This window comes from Accipiter gentilis, chromosome 30, assembly GCF_929443795.1.
Source record: "Accipiter gentilis chromosome 30, bAccGen1.1, whole genome shotgun sequence".
Taxonomy (NCBI): Eukaryota; Metazoa; Chordata; class Aves; order Accipitriformes; family Accipitridae; genus Astur; species Astur gentilis.
This window is the reverse complement of record NC_064909.1, coordinates 10,328,603-10,343,451: the sequence shown is the minus strand read 5'-3', so window position 1 is coordinate 10,343,451 and position 14,849 is coordinate 10,328,603. Positions and strand designations below refer to the sequence as shown.

Below are 14,849 nucleotides of genomic sequence, written 5' to 3'. Positions count from 1 at the left end.
ATATTAAAAACCTGAGATGAATTAAGAAAAAGAAAGAACCATATGTTCCCATATAACTCGTTAGGACTTTGGTCACAACATGTCAGGAGGTCACATAGCTGCCGCTTTTTTTCGCTAGACCATAGATTTCATTATCTTGAAATAATGTTTTTCTTTCAACAAAAAAAAAGTTAATAAGGAATTGGAATCCTTTAAGCACAAGGGTGGTGAGAAACGTCTGTATATTTTTCTCACTTTTTTGTGTCTTGCATTGCTGAAGCCACTTGAAATGTCTTCTGTTTGTTTTCCTTTGGAGTAAATTTTACTGCTTTGTGAATAGTTCTCAGCTGATAGCTCCTGAGACCAAAAGCCTTCTTCCCATCTGCAGAATGAAGCCACAACAAGAAGCGGCTTCATTTGTAACTTCCCCACAAATGTGAAACTTCTTTGCCTCAGCCCTGATCTAGTGGGTGGCCAGCTTCGTCTGTGTAGGCTCTCCAGGCTTTGGCATCAGTTGTTGAGATGCCTGTCAGTAGACAAGGTAGCCTTCTGGTTGGTGTTAATTTGTCTCAAAATTTAAAAGCCCACATCTATGAGCAGGCTGGGTTGTGTGGATCACCCAGTCGTGTCTTGACACCTAGACAGAAAGCATCTGGTATCTCCAAAATTGTGCCATTTTTCATAAAACTCCCAAGTGAACCTGGGACTGGTATGGACCTTAGGTGGCTGGTTGTTTTCTACCTAACCTGCTCCAAGTCTTGTCCTGGCGTTCAAAGTAAAAACAGTTGAAATGGACTAAGCAGTCAATTCTTAGCTTGACAATGAACTCAACGTGTTTGGGGCATTGCTGAAAAAAATAATTTAGTGGAGCCAAAGCCAGGCAGCTCCCTGGTCACACCATCTCACGAGGTATTATGGGGCATGCATTATGCGTCTGCCAGGCACATGAATCACAGTGGGAGCTGCAGGAGAAGAAGCAAGTTCTGCTTTGGTCACTTTCCTACAAATGTCCCCTTGCTTCTGCTTTCAGGCACCACAACAAGGAGCCCTGTACATCAGGAGCTGCATTAGGGTGCATCAGGTCTATTGGGTGAGACTGGGAGCTTCTTTTCACAAGCTTTGGGACCAGAGGCAGGTGAGTGTGACTCTAAGCCACCACCATCTGCCTGTGCTTCTCAGAGCAAGTCCTTCAGCTTCACGCTGCAGGTGGATTGGTGCTTGCATGGGTGTGATTGCAATCCCATGTGAATGTGGAAAAAAAAGTCTATTCCTGATCTATCCTGAAGACAAATCACAATGTGCTTTACAAGCTGTGCCTACTTGAAAAAGGGTCTCAGTGACTTCTAGAGAAGCTCCATTTCCTGGTGACATATCATCTTCTTGAGGCTACAATAGAAGGCAAAACTTGAGGCTTCTGGGAACTTCCTTTGGGTGCAATTTTTTCTAGATGCGTAAGAGGATCCATGTGGACGAGAGCAAGAGGTGTATCATAAGGCAGACAGAGTCTTGCTTCATGCGCCTTGCCACCAGATGGCTGATGTAGTGTGTGCTCACTGGGAGCAAGGGCAGCAAGCTTTTGGCCCACAATCGTTACGTAGAAGCAAGCACTTACTGAAGTTGCAAGGAGACTTTGAGCTTCGCATCTCTGCTAGAGGGTGACACACAATAAGTGAACACTGGGAACTGCCAAACCTTGATGTATATATGTATAAATTTCTGAATTACATGTGCTTTACTTCATTACAGCAGAGAGAGCCAAATCCTGCACTTTGTTGTTTTGTGGCAATCTCTGTGGAAATCATGTGCCTGCTGGAAGTGTCCATGTCCTGGGCATTACCTCCGCGGAATATACGTGCTGTAAATGGAATTTTTTAGTCCTGTGGCTGGCCGCCCTGGAGGGACTTTCACTGCTGTGATTGAGGGAAGATCAGGACAATGTGCGTGGCTCCCACCTGGCCGAGGGGAAGGCATGCAGGCTGGGCGCTGTTTTGTAGTCACCAGTTCTTGACATTTGATACACTGCGGTCGGGTGACAGGAATCGGGATCTCCAGAGCTTTGCACACATTCGTCACAGTCCTATTTGTTTTGCTATGAAGTTTCCTGCAGTTTTCGGCTCCGTCGGAGCTGCTGCGATTGCCAGATAAGTGTGTTTGGCTGTGGGTGCGGCTGAGCCAGAGGAGGGTGCCATTTAGGAGGTTTTGCTTTGGGATATTTTTAGCTGGAGAAATAAGCACATGCATGAGGGAGTTTTCCTGATGAAACACAGGATTTCAGCACGCTGTGGAGTTCACCTATATGTGAGATTAGCTGTGCGTAATGGATATGAATAAAAACAAAAGATACCTTTCAGCTGGCCGGCACTAATGCTGACCGGGAGCCCAAAGCGGCTCCCACTAACGAGCCACCCACTCAGGAGTCTCCCATGTAGTTACTGATGTGCGGTGCCCAGAAATGAGAAAGTGCGGTTTGATTTTGCCTGCATAATTTGACTCCGTCCTTTAACGTATCTCATGCAGCTTGTTATACGTGGCGTGGTGCGGCTCAAACAGCCCAAAGTACAGTGCTAGGGAAGGACCCGAGGGCCTGATCCAAACCAAAGACCACACGCACCTAAACTGGTGCTACAGCAAGATTTTAGACATGCAGAGGCACCTTGCGGCATGAACCTCAGAAGCACCTGAGCATACCAGCCCTTCTGCTGCTTCTCCTGGGGGTCGCCCGGGGCTGCTGACCCACCCCTGCCCATGCAGACCTGCCTTGCTCTTGGCCGTGAGGCACCCAGCCCATGGCCAGCAGCTATGGGCATGCAGAAAGGAGTAAGAAACGTCTCCTTGCTTCTCCAGGGGCTGGTGTAGGTCTGCTCAGGGGGAGGTGACCACATACTGGGCAAGGTTATCCACCTTTTCTGTAGTAACCTACAGTTCCCTCTCTGATCTGCTGGGATTTAACCCACCAGATCCATCTGCCAAAAGAGTCCCCTATCACCATGACATAGTAAAGAAGGAGTAACCAACACTAGTGTTTGCCTGGTTTCAAGCTGGGGTCACCATGCTTGAAATGGTGCATGAAGTCACCCATAGAGCAAGAAAAAAGAGCAGAGATGACAAGTATGACGTCTTGGATGAAAGGGGGGGGCGGAGGGGGCGTGTGTGCAGGGCTAGACTTTTGGATTTTTCCTGTTGCCTTGATTCATGAATTTAAAAGCATAAACAGTGTTAGAAAATCCGGAACAGCTCCCTTCTTCCCTGCAGTCTCGGTCATTTGGAAGGAGAGCCATATGGTCCTATGCCTGCTCATCTCTAGTCCCATGAATTTTGTTTTCCCTTCTTCACATTGGCACACTTTCCGTAGGGGGGATGCTGGCAAGTCATCAGCAGCCTGTAACCTGGTGCCCATGACCCTTTCCCAGAGAGGTGAACTGACTTTAGCAAAGCACTGAACAAATCTTGCATTTCTTGGCCAGATGTTTGTCATGAAACTGTGAAGGTATCTACTTCTAGGATGAGACCCAGGGGCTGGGTCTTGAAATGAGGAGGGATATTAAACTGCAGAGACGGCACTTAGAGTTCAGGCAAACACGTGCTTCATACTTTTATTAATAGTGACCAGGAGTTTAAGAGCATTTTCTTGGAGCACTGACCTCTCAATGCACTGCCGTGAGCTTGGGTTTTGAAATTCCTGACTTGTTGGTATCTAAACCCTTCATTTGATCTGGCCCGGCTATATCTGCAGCAGCCTCGAAACTGAGTGAAGTAGTGATTGGTGTAGGTGCTTCATTAAGGTGGTGATATATGCAGAAGGAAAAGTATCCACAACATAACTGTCCATAAGCAGTTGAAAAAGTAAACATATCAGCATTTTTATTGCTATTATACTACGTAGCTTTTTATAAGTTAACCCTGCAAACACTTATTGGTGTCAGAAAAACTTTAATATGTGCTACTTATGTCCTCCATCTACTGAAAATTGGGCAGTCTTAAATCACCCATGCAACCCAATTAAAGCTAGATATAACTCAATTTTTCAAAGGATGGCTTAAGTTAATCCTCATACATACTGATGAAAGCTGAACTTCCGTAAGCAAATTTTGTCAAAGGAGAAGGGCAATTGCTGCGTGAAATACAGACATAGGAAAGATCACCGACGATAAAATTAGTGCAGTTTAGCATATTACCACACGTAAATTTTTAAAGGTATGTTTATAAAAGACAAATTAACTGTCCAATGATAATTGTTTAAAAAAAAAAAAAAAAAGTCTTCACTTTAGGGATCTTCCTGTGTAGTTACTTTCTGAAGCCATTTGTACCCTGGGCTTCTACAACTTCACTTGGGAATAAGTTGTAAAATTTAATAGAGCAATGCATGTAAAAGTATTTCCTTTTGATTCTGCTGTCTCTTCGTTTCATCAGGTTATCTTAATTCTTATGTTCTGGGAAATAATAAATAATCATAAGTATCCCCTAGTCACCTTCCCTGCACTTTTTAGGATTTTCTAAACCTACCCATTTTCCAAGACAAAGAGTCTTAACTATTTTCTCTCTTCTCTGGTTGTCTTTTCTCATGCTTTTCTGTTCCTACACTTGTGCAGTTGAATATTTTTTATTGTGGAGGAGGAGGAGGAGTGAGCAGAGCAGATCCTAGCTCAGGATGTGGCCCATCGCTGTTGTCGGCATTCGTCTCACTTCTTTTCTCAATGATTCCTTACATTCTTCTTTTCGCTGTGACTATCACTGTGTACTGAATTGAGGTTTTCAGAGAATGACTCTACAGTAGCTATGATGACTCCAAGATGTCCTTCATGAATGGCAAGAGTTTTTAGAGGGGTTTTTTTTCCTATCTATCATCTTCTTCACCTTACAAATATCAACACCGAATTTCACCTGCCACTCTGTCACCCCACCATTTAGTTTGTTTCTTCAGCAGTTTTGCGAGTCAGCTTTTGCTGCAGCTCTCCAGCATAATTTTCTGCCAGAAAGCATTGCCATTTCTGAGTTCACACCTTTTCCTCATGATTAATGGATGTACAGAACAGCAGAGTCCTCTTAAAAACCACAGTGGTAACCTCAACTTCGTTATTAAAATGATGATTGCTACTTATTCCTAACATTTATTTCATATCTGTTAGTCATGTATTAAACCACAACAGGAGTTTCTTAGTTTTCTTTAAGACTTTATTGTAAGGGGTGGTATGAACAGGGTTTTGAAAACCCACTACATAATAATGATCAAATCATCCTAATCCTTATGTTTGCAATCTCCTTTAAAAACTCTGACAGGTTTGTGTGCATGACTTCCCTCTAAAGAATTTATAACTCTTTCTGGATATATATTTGAACTTAGTAATTAATCTAATTCCTTATTATATTTACTACCAGTACAATCAGGATTATAGGATATTCATTCTAGTAATTTCTTTTGAAAACAGGTTATATGATGCCGTCAGTTTGAAACAGATCCACAGCCTCATTCTCTCTGAAGAAACAACCTCCATTCACTGCATTCCCTAAAAACAAGTACAGAGCAAACCATGTAGAAAGCTGATTCATACACATCTTTATATATTACTTTTTTCTCATTCCATTTGCCTGAGAGTGATTGCATGTTGACTAAACTACTTGCAAATTTGTATAAGAGTTGCTGGACCTGACCGAGTCCTTGCAATGCTTCTGTTTGTTGGTTTTAGGTTAGTTTTTTTTTAAGATCTAGAAATAAACATAGGCTATATCCATCCCCTTTCACTTATATGTCTCTTTCCACATTCAGAGGTGCTCCTTCTGAAGGCATTCCTCCCAACATCGGTAGTTTTCTTCTTGAATCAAAGGTTCACTGTAATCCTCCAGTTCCCTTTTTTGGCTTGTTCTGCCAGCACTGGAGACCTCCTGGTAGAGACTGTGGGACTGTTTTAATGTTGCACATCTTTCTCATTCTGGGAATTTATACTGGGCAATCTGTAGAGACTATAAAGGTATACATCAGATGTGGGGATTACACCTTCAGGTTCATCAGATGCTCTGACTTTACTGCACACTGAGTTTTCTTAGCCTGCCAGATATTTATCTTGGCTTCTGTCGTCTGTGATTTTAAGAAAATACTGATCTCAGTTTTCTCATTTCCAAAATCTGTCAAGGAAATAATAAAGCCAAAATTCAGCTCCTGTATTTTCAGTATATATATACATATATACATGTATGTATTTACTGCTATAATTATATTTTTAATTATATATATGCTGGTATATATATATATATGCTGCTGTATATATATGCTGCTATAATTGTAAATATATTGAAAATATGTATGAGTGAATATAGTGACCATATAGTGTTTGAATTACATAAATAAATTATATAGTTTTTTAATATATATGTACATATATAATACGGTCATCACCTCTTCTCCCACATTCTTCCTAAACCTTGCAGGGGCGTTGATCCAGCTGCACCGATGCTTTCGCATGTAATGTTCTTTCTCTCAGAATTTCTTGGGTTTTGTGGGTAAAATAAAAAACACTTCTCTGTTGTTCTCCAGCCTGTGCAGGCACATTGCTTCTGTTCCTGTGTGTCACAGGCACTTTTAATAGGCTCAAGCTCAGATTTCCACTTGACCCGATATGCTAAACACATTCTGGATTTCCTCATCAAAAGAATATACTGGGAAAATATCCTTATTTATTTTTTCTTGTGATACCTTTCATTTGTAATTGGGTAACACATTCATTCATACGACAGTAAACTGGACTAGAGCCTATATTCTAATATGTTCCAAGTCTGGAAAAAATAAATATACACACATACTTGTGCTAGTTATCATGTGGTAATTAACACTTGTTAAAATGACTAAAATTTCAAACACGGACATTCTCGGTGAGAAAACTTCAGTGTGATTATACAGTGAGCTTTTCTGTCAGAAGATAACAGGTATTTTTAGCAACCCCCCTCTCACTTTTCTATGAGTTTTGTCACATCCCAAGCCAAAACAAAAAAACCCAACTTTGGATTCTGGCAATCCTGGTTTTCTATCAGTTGGGACATCAACATTTTCACATTACAGAGGATTCTCACTTCATTGTTTTCATCCTCATTTTAGCAAGAGATGCTGGAACTAAACCACCCCAGATTCTTGTGATGAAAAGGATCTGGAAAGGGTCAATCGGCAGCGGCAGGGACACCAGCTGCTGAGTTGTGGGGGAAAACATTTTGGAGCAGCCGTTTCCCTGTTGCCTCGCGTTGCACACAGCTAGTGGGAGGGAAAACATTTCACAAGGGACAGGAGAGAGGATCCCTTTTTGGTTTTGCAGTGATTTTTCACTCTTTTTACACAGGTGGAAATAACTACCAAAATGCACAGAAGCAAAAGCACAGGTTCAAATTTATGTATGATAAAAGTCACTGTTGGTAATGGGATAGCCACCAAATAATTTATGAGTTTAGAAGGCACTGGGAGAAATTTCTGCTTCCAGGTGAGTTCATTGTGCATACCATCATAAAGCAACCAACAAAAGGGGTAGGGATGATACTCCTATAGAAGATGGTGAGGTGGCAAGTGAGAAAGTGCAGTAGGTCCACGGCCAGAAACTTGTTTGTATTTATTTGATTGCTTTTAACTGAACCTGGAAAGCTGTGATAGGCAAACTGGCCCAGCGAAGCACAGAGGAATTTCAGGTTCTGTGCTGGCACCTGAAGGGCAGTGCAGCACTATTGGGAAAGACAGCAGGGAAACAGGGAAATGTGCTGTAAAAGTGAGAGTTAAACAGATTTTCGACCAGTCAGTCAGCCCTAGTGAGGCAGCTTTCAAGGCTCCATCTCGGCCTGAATGAGAGCTGCTGTGCTAGGACGGCAGTGAAACAACACTGGTAATTATCACTGGTGCTTTTACAAGCGAGGACCTTACAGTGCTCATGTGATACCAAGTGCTTGTTGTGTGCCGAGCAGTTTTTCTGGAAGCCTTGGCTTTGTTTTCCCTTAGTCCCGAGAACAAAAAAGAAATGTTGCAAGGAAAGTGCAGAATGAATCCAAAAAGAACAATGGAATTGTGCTTGATTTGTTTAATTCTGAAATCAAGGTCACTTAGAAGTACTACATCTTTTATTTGTTTTATTGGGGTTTTTTTTAAGGCGCGCTTTTTTTTTTTTTTGGCAACATCTTTCTTTTCATTTGACGGTCCTGTCATCCCAGAACTGTATATGTTACTGATCCTGCCTGTATTCAAAGCTGTTATTAAGTGGAGTCTTTTAGATTTTAGAGAAATGATAATGGTTCCAAAGATGACAGAAAGTGGCAGCTGGTGACAAAAAACCCCCTTGATAAGACGACAACAGTAAATCAAACTACTGCCACTTTTTCGTTTCATGTTTGTTAATACCACCTCGCCTTTTGAAGTTTAAAGCAAGGTTCAAAAGAGCCAGGTGCTGAATCATAATATTAAAGCAAGTAAGGAGCTCCATGAAAGAGAGGAGATCTGAGAGGGGAAAGCAACAAACACGGCTTTCAACTGCCTTTTGTCGGCCTTTCTGCAGATGTCACCAGTTGTTATCCCCAGCAGAGGCTTCAAGCTTGTAGCAGTGCCTCTGGCTGATTCCAACTCAACGTTTCAAGTGTCAATCAAAAAGGAAGGACGCAGCTTAGGTCCTGGTCATTGTCCTGTGAAAAGAGCCAAGCATTTAACATTGATTTAGCTCCCTCAATATACAAAGATAGAGCCAGCTTTGTGCAGCAAAAGGGCCTTTGGCAAGGTTGCTTGTAGAGCAATTCCATCGCATCCGATGCTCCTTGGTTTAGCTGTCACACTGCAGTGTCTGGAGTCCTATGAAAAGTTATTCAGGAATGAGTGAGCAAATTAAAAAGAAATAACATGCTCTCCTAAATAGCAATGCAAGCTATAGAAAGTGCTCTTAACGTCATTTAGCCCTGAAAAGCATTTTTAATAAAAGTATTTTGTGCTTTTAAATGCCTTTTAACAAGGAGAATAAGATGTTTCAGAACAAGAGGGGGCCCTTGTGAAATCCATCTCCATTGGATTGGATAAGCAATTGTACCCAAAAAGTGTCTTTGGTCAAGCGCTTGCTTATTTTGTTTTCAAGCTACTTACATTCACCGCCATCCACATAGTGCATTATCCTTCCATGTGGGTGTAAAAAATGCCCCCAAACCCAAAGACAACAAAAAGGCCCTGCCTGAATGCCACAGATGCCCCCCACTTCGGCTTTCCTCTCCTTTCTCATGTCAAATTCCTGCCCACCCCTCTCCTAATTTTCTTTAAAACACCTTGGCAATTATTTCCTTCTCAGCCGTTGCACTCCCCACCAGCTCTCGCAGGCACTGCCGAAGAGCCACGCCAGCCACTTGGCATGGTCATGGAAATGACGAGTCAGTTGGTGGCCACGCTTGGACTGTTTCGGCAGGGCCCTGGTGGGGGACAAGTTCTCACAAATGTGGTAGAAACCACATCTTTGTCCTTAAAAAAAACAAAGTGAAACTAGGTGAAACACAAATAAATTGTGCCTACTGTTTTAAACAAACATAGGATAGATTTATGCTTTGTACCCGCAAGTAATGTTAAATTTATGAGGAAAAAAAAAAAAGCTATCTTTTTTCTTATAGGTATGGTTCTTCTTTATGGGGTTTCCATCATCTTTCCATTCAAGTTTAGTGCACCAGTGGACTGGCTAAGCCACAGGCTGACCTGGTGTCACAGAGAAAATAGTCTTGGTCCAACAAAATTCTTGTGGACACATCCGGCTTCAATCAGATGAGGAAGGCAGTTTAAAGATGGGGGAAAAGCTACCCCTTTGCAGGATCCGTACTGCTACTGTTTTCTGGTTTGCACAATATTTCCCCCCCCCCCCCCCCCCCCCCCATATTTTCAGCCTCCATTGTGAAGAAATACAGGTTAAAAATCATGGAAAATGTCACAAGAAATAGGACATTTCCATGACAGCAATCATTTTTCAGAATCTTGTTTCCCTTCTTAAAGGCTAGTTTTCTGGTAATACCTTCCTAAGCCAAAACCACACTGACTGATGGTACTTCTCAGCTCCAGGGAAACAGCACAGCCCCTAAAACTAGTCGTGCGCGATGGTGGTTTTTCCAAATGTGGGACGGGGCTACTCCTGATGAGCCTCAAAGGAGCCACATTCCTGCAGGCTGCTCATGCACTGATGCGGCTCATGTTATCTGCAATTTAGAAATATTCAAATAGAGGACCTCACAGGAGTTGGGTGTGCTTTTAAATACACGTATCATTACAGACACACTCATTTCTGCGTTCCTCTAAAGGCATTTCTAATGGTCCCCATAGCTGGCACTTCAGTAAGCAGTTTAAGAAAGCATGATTCACTGAGTTGAGGGACTGATGCACCTCCCTAAACTTTCAATGGGATTTTTAAACACATTTGATTCGATCTAGCCTATGTCTTTTTCTTTTTTGCACTCGCTTTCTGTCACTCGCTCACAGAAAATGTGTGCTAGCTTTACACCAGTGTCACAGTGAGGGCAATACACATCTGCACCCGGCGCTTGGTCCTACGAGCTGCTCTTTTTCCTCAGCCAGAAAATGGTTCCCTCCCTCCGTACGCTTCCTCAAAGGAGCAAGGGTATGGGAGATGTTTGCTTCTCCCCAGTCCCTGCGTGCCAGTGCGCCGTGCTTCTCCCAGTCCGCCGTGCTTCTCCCAGTGTGGAGAGAGCACGCAGAGATGCTGCACGCAGGGATGCTGTATCCTCCCACCCTCGCGCTGGTGGAGTTTCTGCCTTGGCCCCACCAGTGGACCTGGTGGTGCAGCCATGCCAGTCTGCCCGGCAGCACGTGCTGTGCCGTGCGTCCGCCTGGCGCGATTTGTCCTTCTCCTGAGCGCCAGGGAAAGCAGGAGGCAGGCAGTGACTTCTTGCGTGGCTATGCTGGTCATCCCAGCGTATTCCACAGGCAGCCCAGCCCAACACACCCTTTGGATTAAGGTACGACGAGCTATCGAAGAACACAAATCAGCAATAAGCAAGAAAGCTTAAATTTTGGTTGCATTTTTTTAAAAGGCAACAACCTGGTAATTTTTTCTATGCTGCTAGTTAACAGTGACAGCAATAGTAATAGTTTCGAAAGAGCATTTTGTTTGGGGTCTTTGGAGCTTGTTTGGAAAAAAGTTCCAGGAGAAGGAAATTACATTAAAGTAGAAATTGAAGCATGTACACATGCACGTGTATGTGTGTGTGTGTGAGGGAGAGCAAAACAAAGGTGAAAACAAGCTGGGGATGCTTTATCCCAAATCAAGTATTATAAAGCAAAGCGAGGAAAATGAGGGCTTCAGTGACCCTAACAAAAAGACTTAAGGTCTGTGCTGGTTTTGGCTGGGATAGAGTTAATTTTCTTCACAGCAGCTGGTATAGGGCTATGTTTTGGATTTGTGCTGAAAACAGCATTGATAACACTGATAACTGAGAGATGTTTTCGTTGCTGCTGAGCAGTGCTCACCCAGAGCCAAGGCCTTTTCTGCTTCTCACCCCACCCCACCAGCGAGGAGGCTAGGGGGACACAAGGAGTTGGGAGGGGACACAGCCGGGACAGCTGACCCCGACTGACCCGAGGGATAGCCCAGACCATACGATGTCATGCTCAGCAGATAAAGCTGGGAGAAGTAGTAAGGAGGGGACGTTCAGAGTGATGGTGTTTGTCTTCCCAAGTCACCCTTACATGTGCTGGAGCCCTGCTTTCCTGGAGATGGCCGAACACCAGCCTGCTGGTGGGAAGTGGGGAATGGATTCCTTGTTTTGCTTTGCTTGTGTGTGCGGCTTTTGCTTTACCTATTAAACGCCCTTTATCTCAGCCCATGAGTTTCCTCACTTCTACCCTTCCGATTCTCTCCCCCATTCCACTGGATGGTGGGGAAGGGAGCGAGCGGCTGTGTGGGGCTTAGTTGCCGGCTGGGGTTAAACCATGACAAGGTCAAATTTGTTGAAGGGCTTGCTGATAGGAGAAATGCACAATTAAGGTATGGAGACAGTTTTACCATTTCATCTCAGTAAGATAATGAGGAGAAAAACAAAGGGAAAAGAAGAAGTAAATGTCAGCTTGGTCTAAGTTTGGGTCACGGTCACCAAAATGTATCACTCACACCTGCGTGGCAGTGCAGCTCAGGACACAGGGCACAGTCACCATTTATGATCTTGGTGGCCTAATCCATCCGGGACGTTTTTTAATCCTGGCAGTCCCTGGTTTACTGTATGTGCTTCTCGCTGTACCCTTCCAGCAGCACACCTCTCTTCCTTGCTTTGCTGGGCCAAATTCAAGCCTAGTTTAAGCAAATGCGCCTTCCTTGAGGGTGCCAGGGAGGTCCGGCTTGCACAAGGACAGGATTTGATGGACCACCGCTGGTGAATGGCTCGTGAAGGCCTGGTGACACACTTATAAAAACACTTTTGTTTAAGCATTCTTGTCCCTTGGGGAACTAAAAAATTTCTCCAACAACTTTGCTGCCTTGTTTACTCTTCCCCTGTGTGACCAAGCTTTTATTTCACTCCCCACCCACAATAGCTCATTTCTCTTATGCCTCCTCAACCTATTCACTCCCAGCCCTCCTGCTCTTGATGTGGACATGTTTTTAAAGATCACATATCTGAGCCATTCATTCTCCTTGGAGGTCAAAACAAAACAAGTGACAGGAGTAATTTTCTATGAGCAAGTAGACATAAGTACATTGCAAACCAGTTTTAAAACTTTTTGAAGAGCAGTGCCACATACCATATCCTTGGAGGTCATGAGATAATGCATTTGCATTCTTCAGTATTGTAAGACTAATGTTTCTGGTTGCCATTGTATCTGTTGGAAATAATGGCTTCTGGTCACCACAAGTTAGTAGATGCAAACAGCAGACTGTATCGCAGCAACTTCGTTAATGCAGAAACCATTGTACATCCAGACATTCCTGCCTTATCCATAAAGAGTAATTGCCTAAGTGTTTCATTGGAAAAAAATGGCACAGTCCGGGGAGTGTCAGGGATGTAGCATTTATGAATCAATTCATAATTTCATTTATATAAGGATGTAATTTTTTTTACTATAATCACAAAATGTCATCTTGCTTAAGTGCTTTACCATTGTTAGGGGCTATGGCACAGAGAAGTCAAGTTTAGTTTGTTTTTATTTTAGACAGTGGAACTCTATTTGCACTGTTTCTTCATCAGCGACACCTCAGTGTACATGGTCCATAGTGAGCATTTTCACTCACCTTTCCCCCACAAATGCTGTCTTCAGTCTAGTGATTTTCACACAACTTAATTGATGGCAGACTGCAAAATCTAAATTACAGGCATTGCCCTCTTCTTCATTTGTCAGGCAAGAGTTTTGCAATGGTGCCTCCAGTCGACATTTTCCAGAGCTGGTGTGACTACAGGAAATATCAGTACATTGTTTTACAACTATTTTCAGTGCCTCTAATGACAATTATGGCTCAGCTTTGGATGTTATTTTCAGACCTACCAGGAGCCCTCAATCCCAGCTTGAACCACCTTTGTAATTAAAAATATAAGTGTTCCAAAATGAATAGCCAAATCTGGAGGGACCTTCTCCTCCTGGACTCTTCTGACAGCTATGCCCACTTACTCCATATGTCTCAGTGGCGGGGCCATTTCTCAAAGCAAGGAGCCTCCAGCTTCAGGCACCTGCTCGAATTCAGTACCAGGACTGTCTGTTCTCAGCACTTGTTGTCCATCTACCATGCCAAAAAAGCCCCAAGACAATCTTTCCAGAACCATCTCTCTTTAACTGTTACACAAATAAAAGCAAAAGAAATACCAAAGCAGAGGCATATATTCACTACGGGGGATGGATGCCAACCGCTGAAGAGCAGGTCCCTGTTTAACACCCACCTAACTAGGAATGGGATATCATGACAAAGGCACAGAAAAGCTGGTTGGAGGGGACCTCGGGAAGTCTCTAGTCCAGCCCCCCACTGAGAATGGGACCATGCTCAATACTGGATCAGGTCTGGAGCTCTCTTACAAGGTTCAAGCAGGTTATTTTGCATTGAGTAATTAATTATACACTGGGCCAGAGAGAGGTGGGAAATCCCAGGATAACCCAGGCTGGTCTAAAGGGTACACATTCCATCACTTTACTAGTGCAAAGAGGATTAACACTATTACTACAGTCCTGATGCTCTAATGGTATGTGTGAGGCAAGATTTTGCAGAGAGAGAAGTAACGTGTTAAGCCAACATGCCTACCATCAAGCTATCAGGCTCACAAACCCCTGTTCAGCTTCCATACCAGACCAGAAGAAGGGATCGCATCTGTCTTTCTCCAGCATGTTTTCTTTTTTTCCAGCTGAAACTATTCAGTGAATGAAACTGCATTTGCAGATGGTTTTGGCTGTTCTGAAACAGCATTTTTTGTCTGATTCTTTATACTGATCACCTCTATCAGACATATCCCATATCATAGAATCATAGAATGGTTTGGGTCGGAAGCGACCTTAAAGACCATCTAGTTCCAACCCCCAGCCATGGGCAGGGACACTTTCCACTAGACCAGGTTGCTCAAAGCCTCATCCAACCTGGCCTCGAACACTTCCAGGGATGGGGCATCCATAGTCTCTCTGGGCAACCTGTTCCAGTGCCTCACCACCCTCACAGTGAAGAACTTCTTCCTTACCTCTAATCTAAATCTACCTTCTTTCAGTTTAAAGCCGTTACCCCTATGGCCATCATCAGCAAGCCGCTGGTTCCATGGTAGGCATCAGACATTTAAGTTTCTCATATGCTTGTCCCACAGTCCCACCAGCTTTTGCAGTCTTTGAAATGGTATCCATTTTCATTGTGCTTCTGCCTACCGACATGCTGCCACCTGTACATTACCGCTCCATTCTTCCCTGACCCCTTGTTTTT

At 43.5% G+C, this 14,849-nt stretch overlaps 1 protein-coding gene across 1 annotated transcript in view; it reads left to right on the top strand.

Moving 5' to 3' along the window:
* The window catches only part of PTPN14 (protein tyrosine phosphatase non-receptor type 14), a 488,901-nt gene that overhangs the window by 342,762 nt on the left and 131,290 nt on the right, over positions 1-14,849 (top strand). The window lies entirely within an intron of this gene.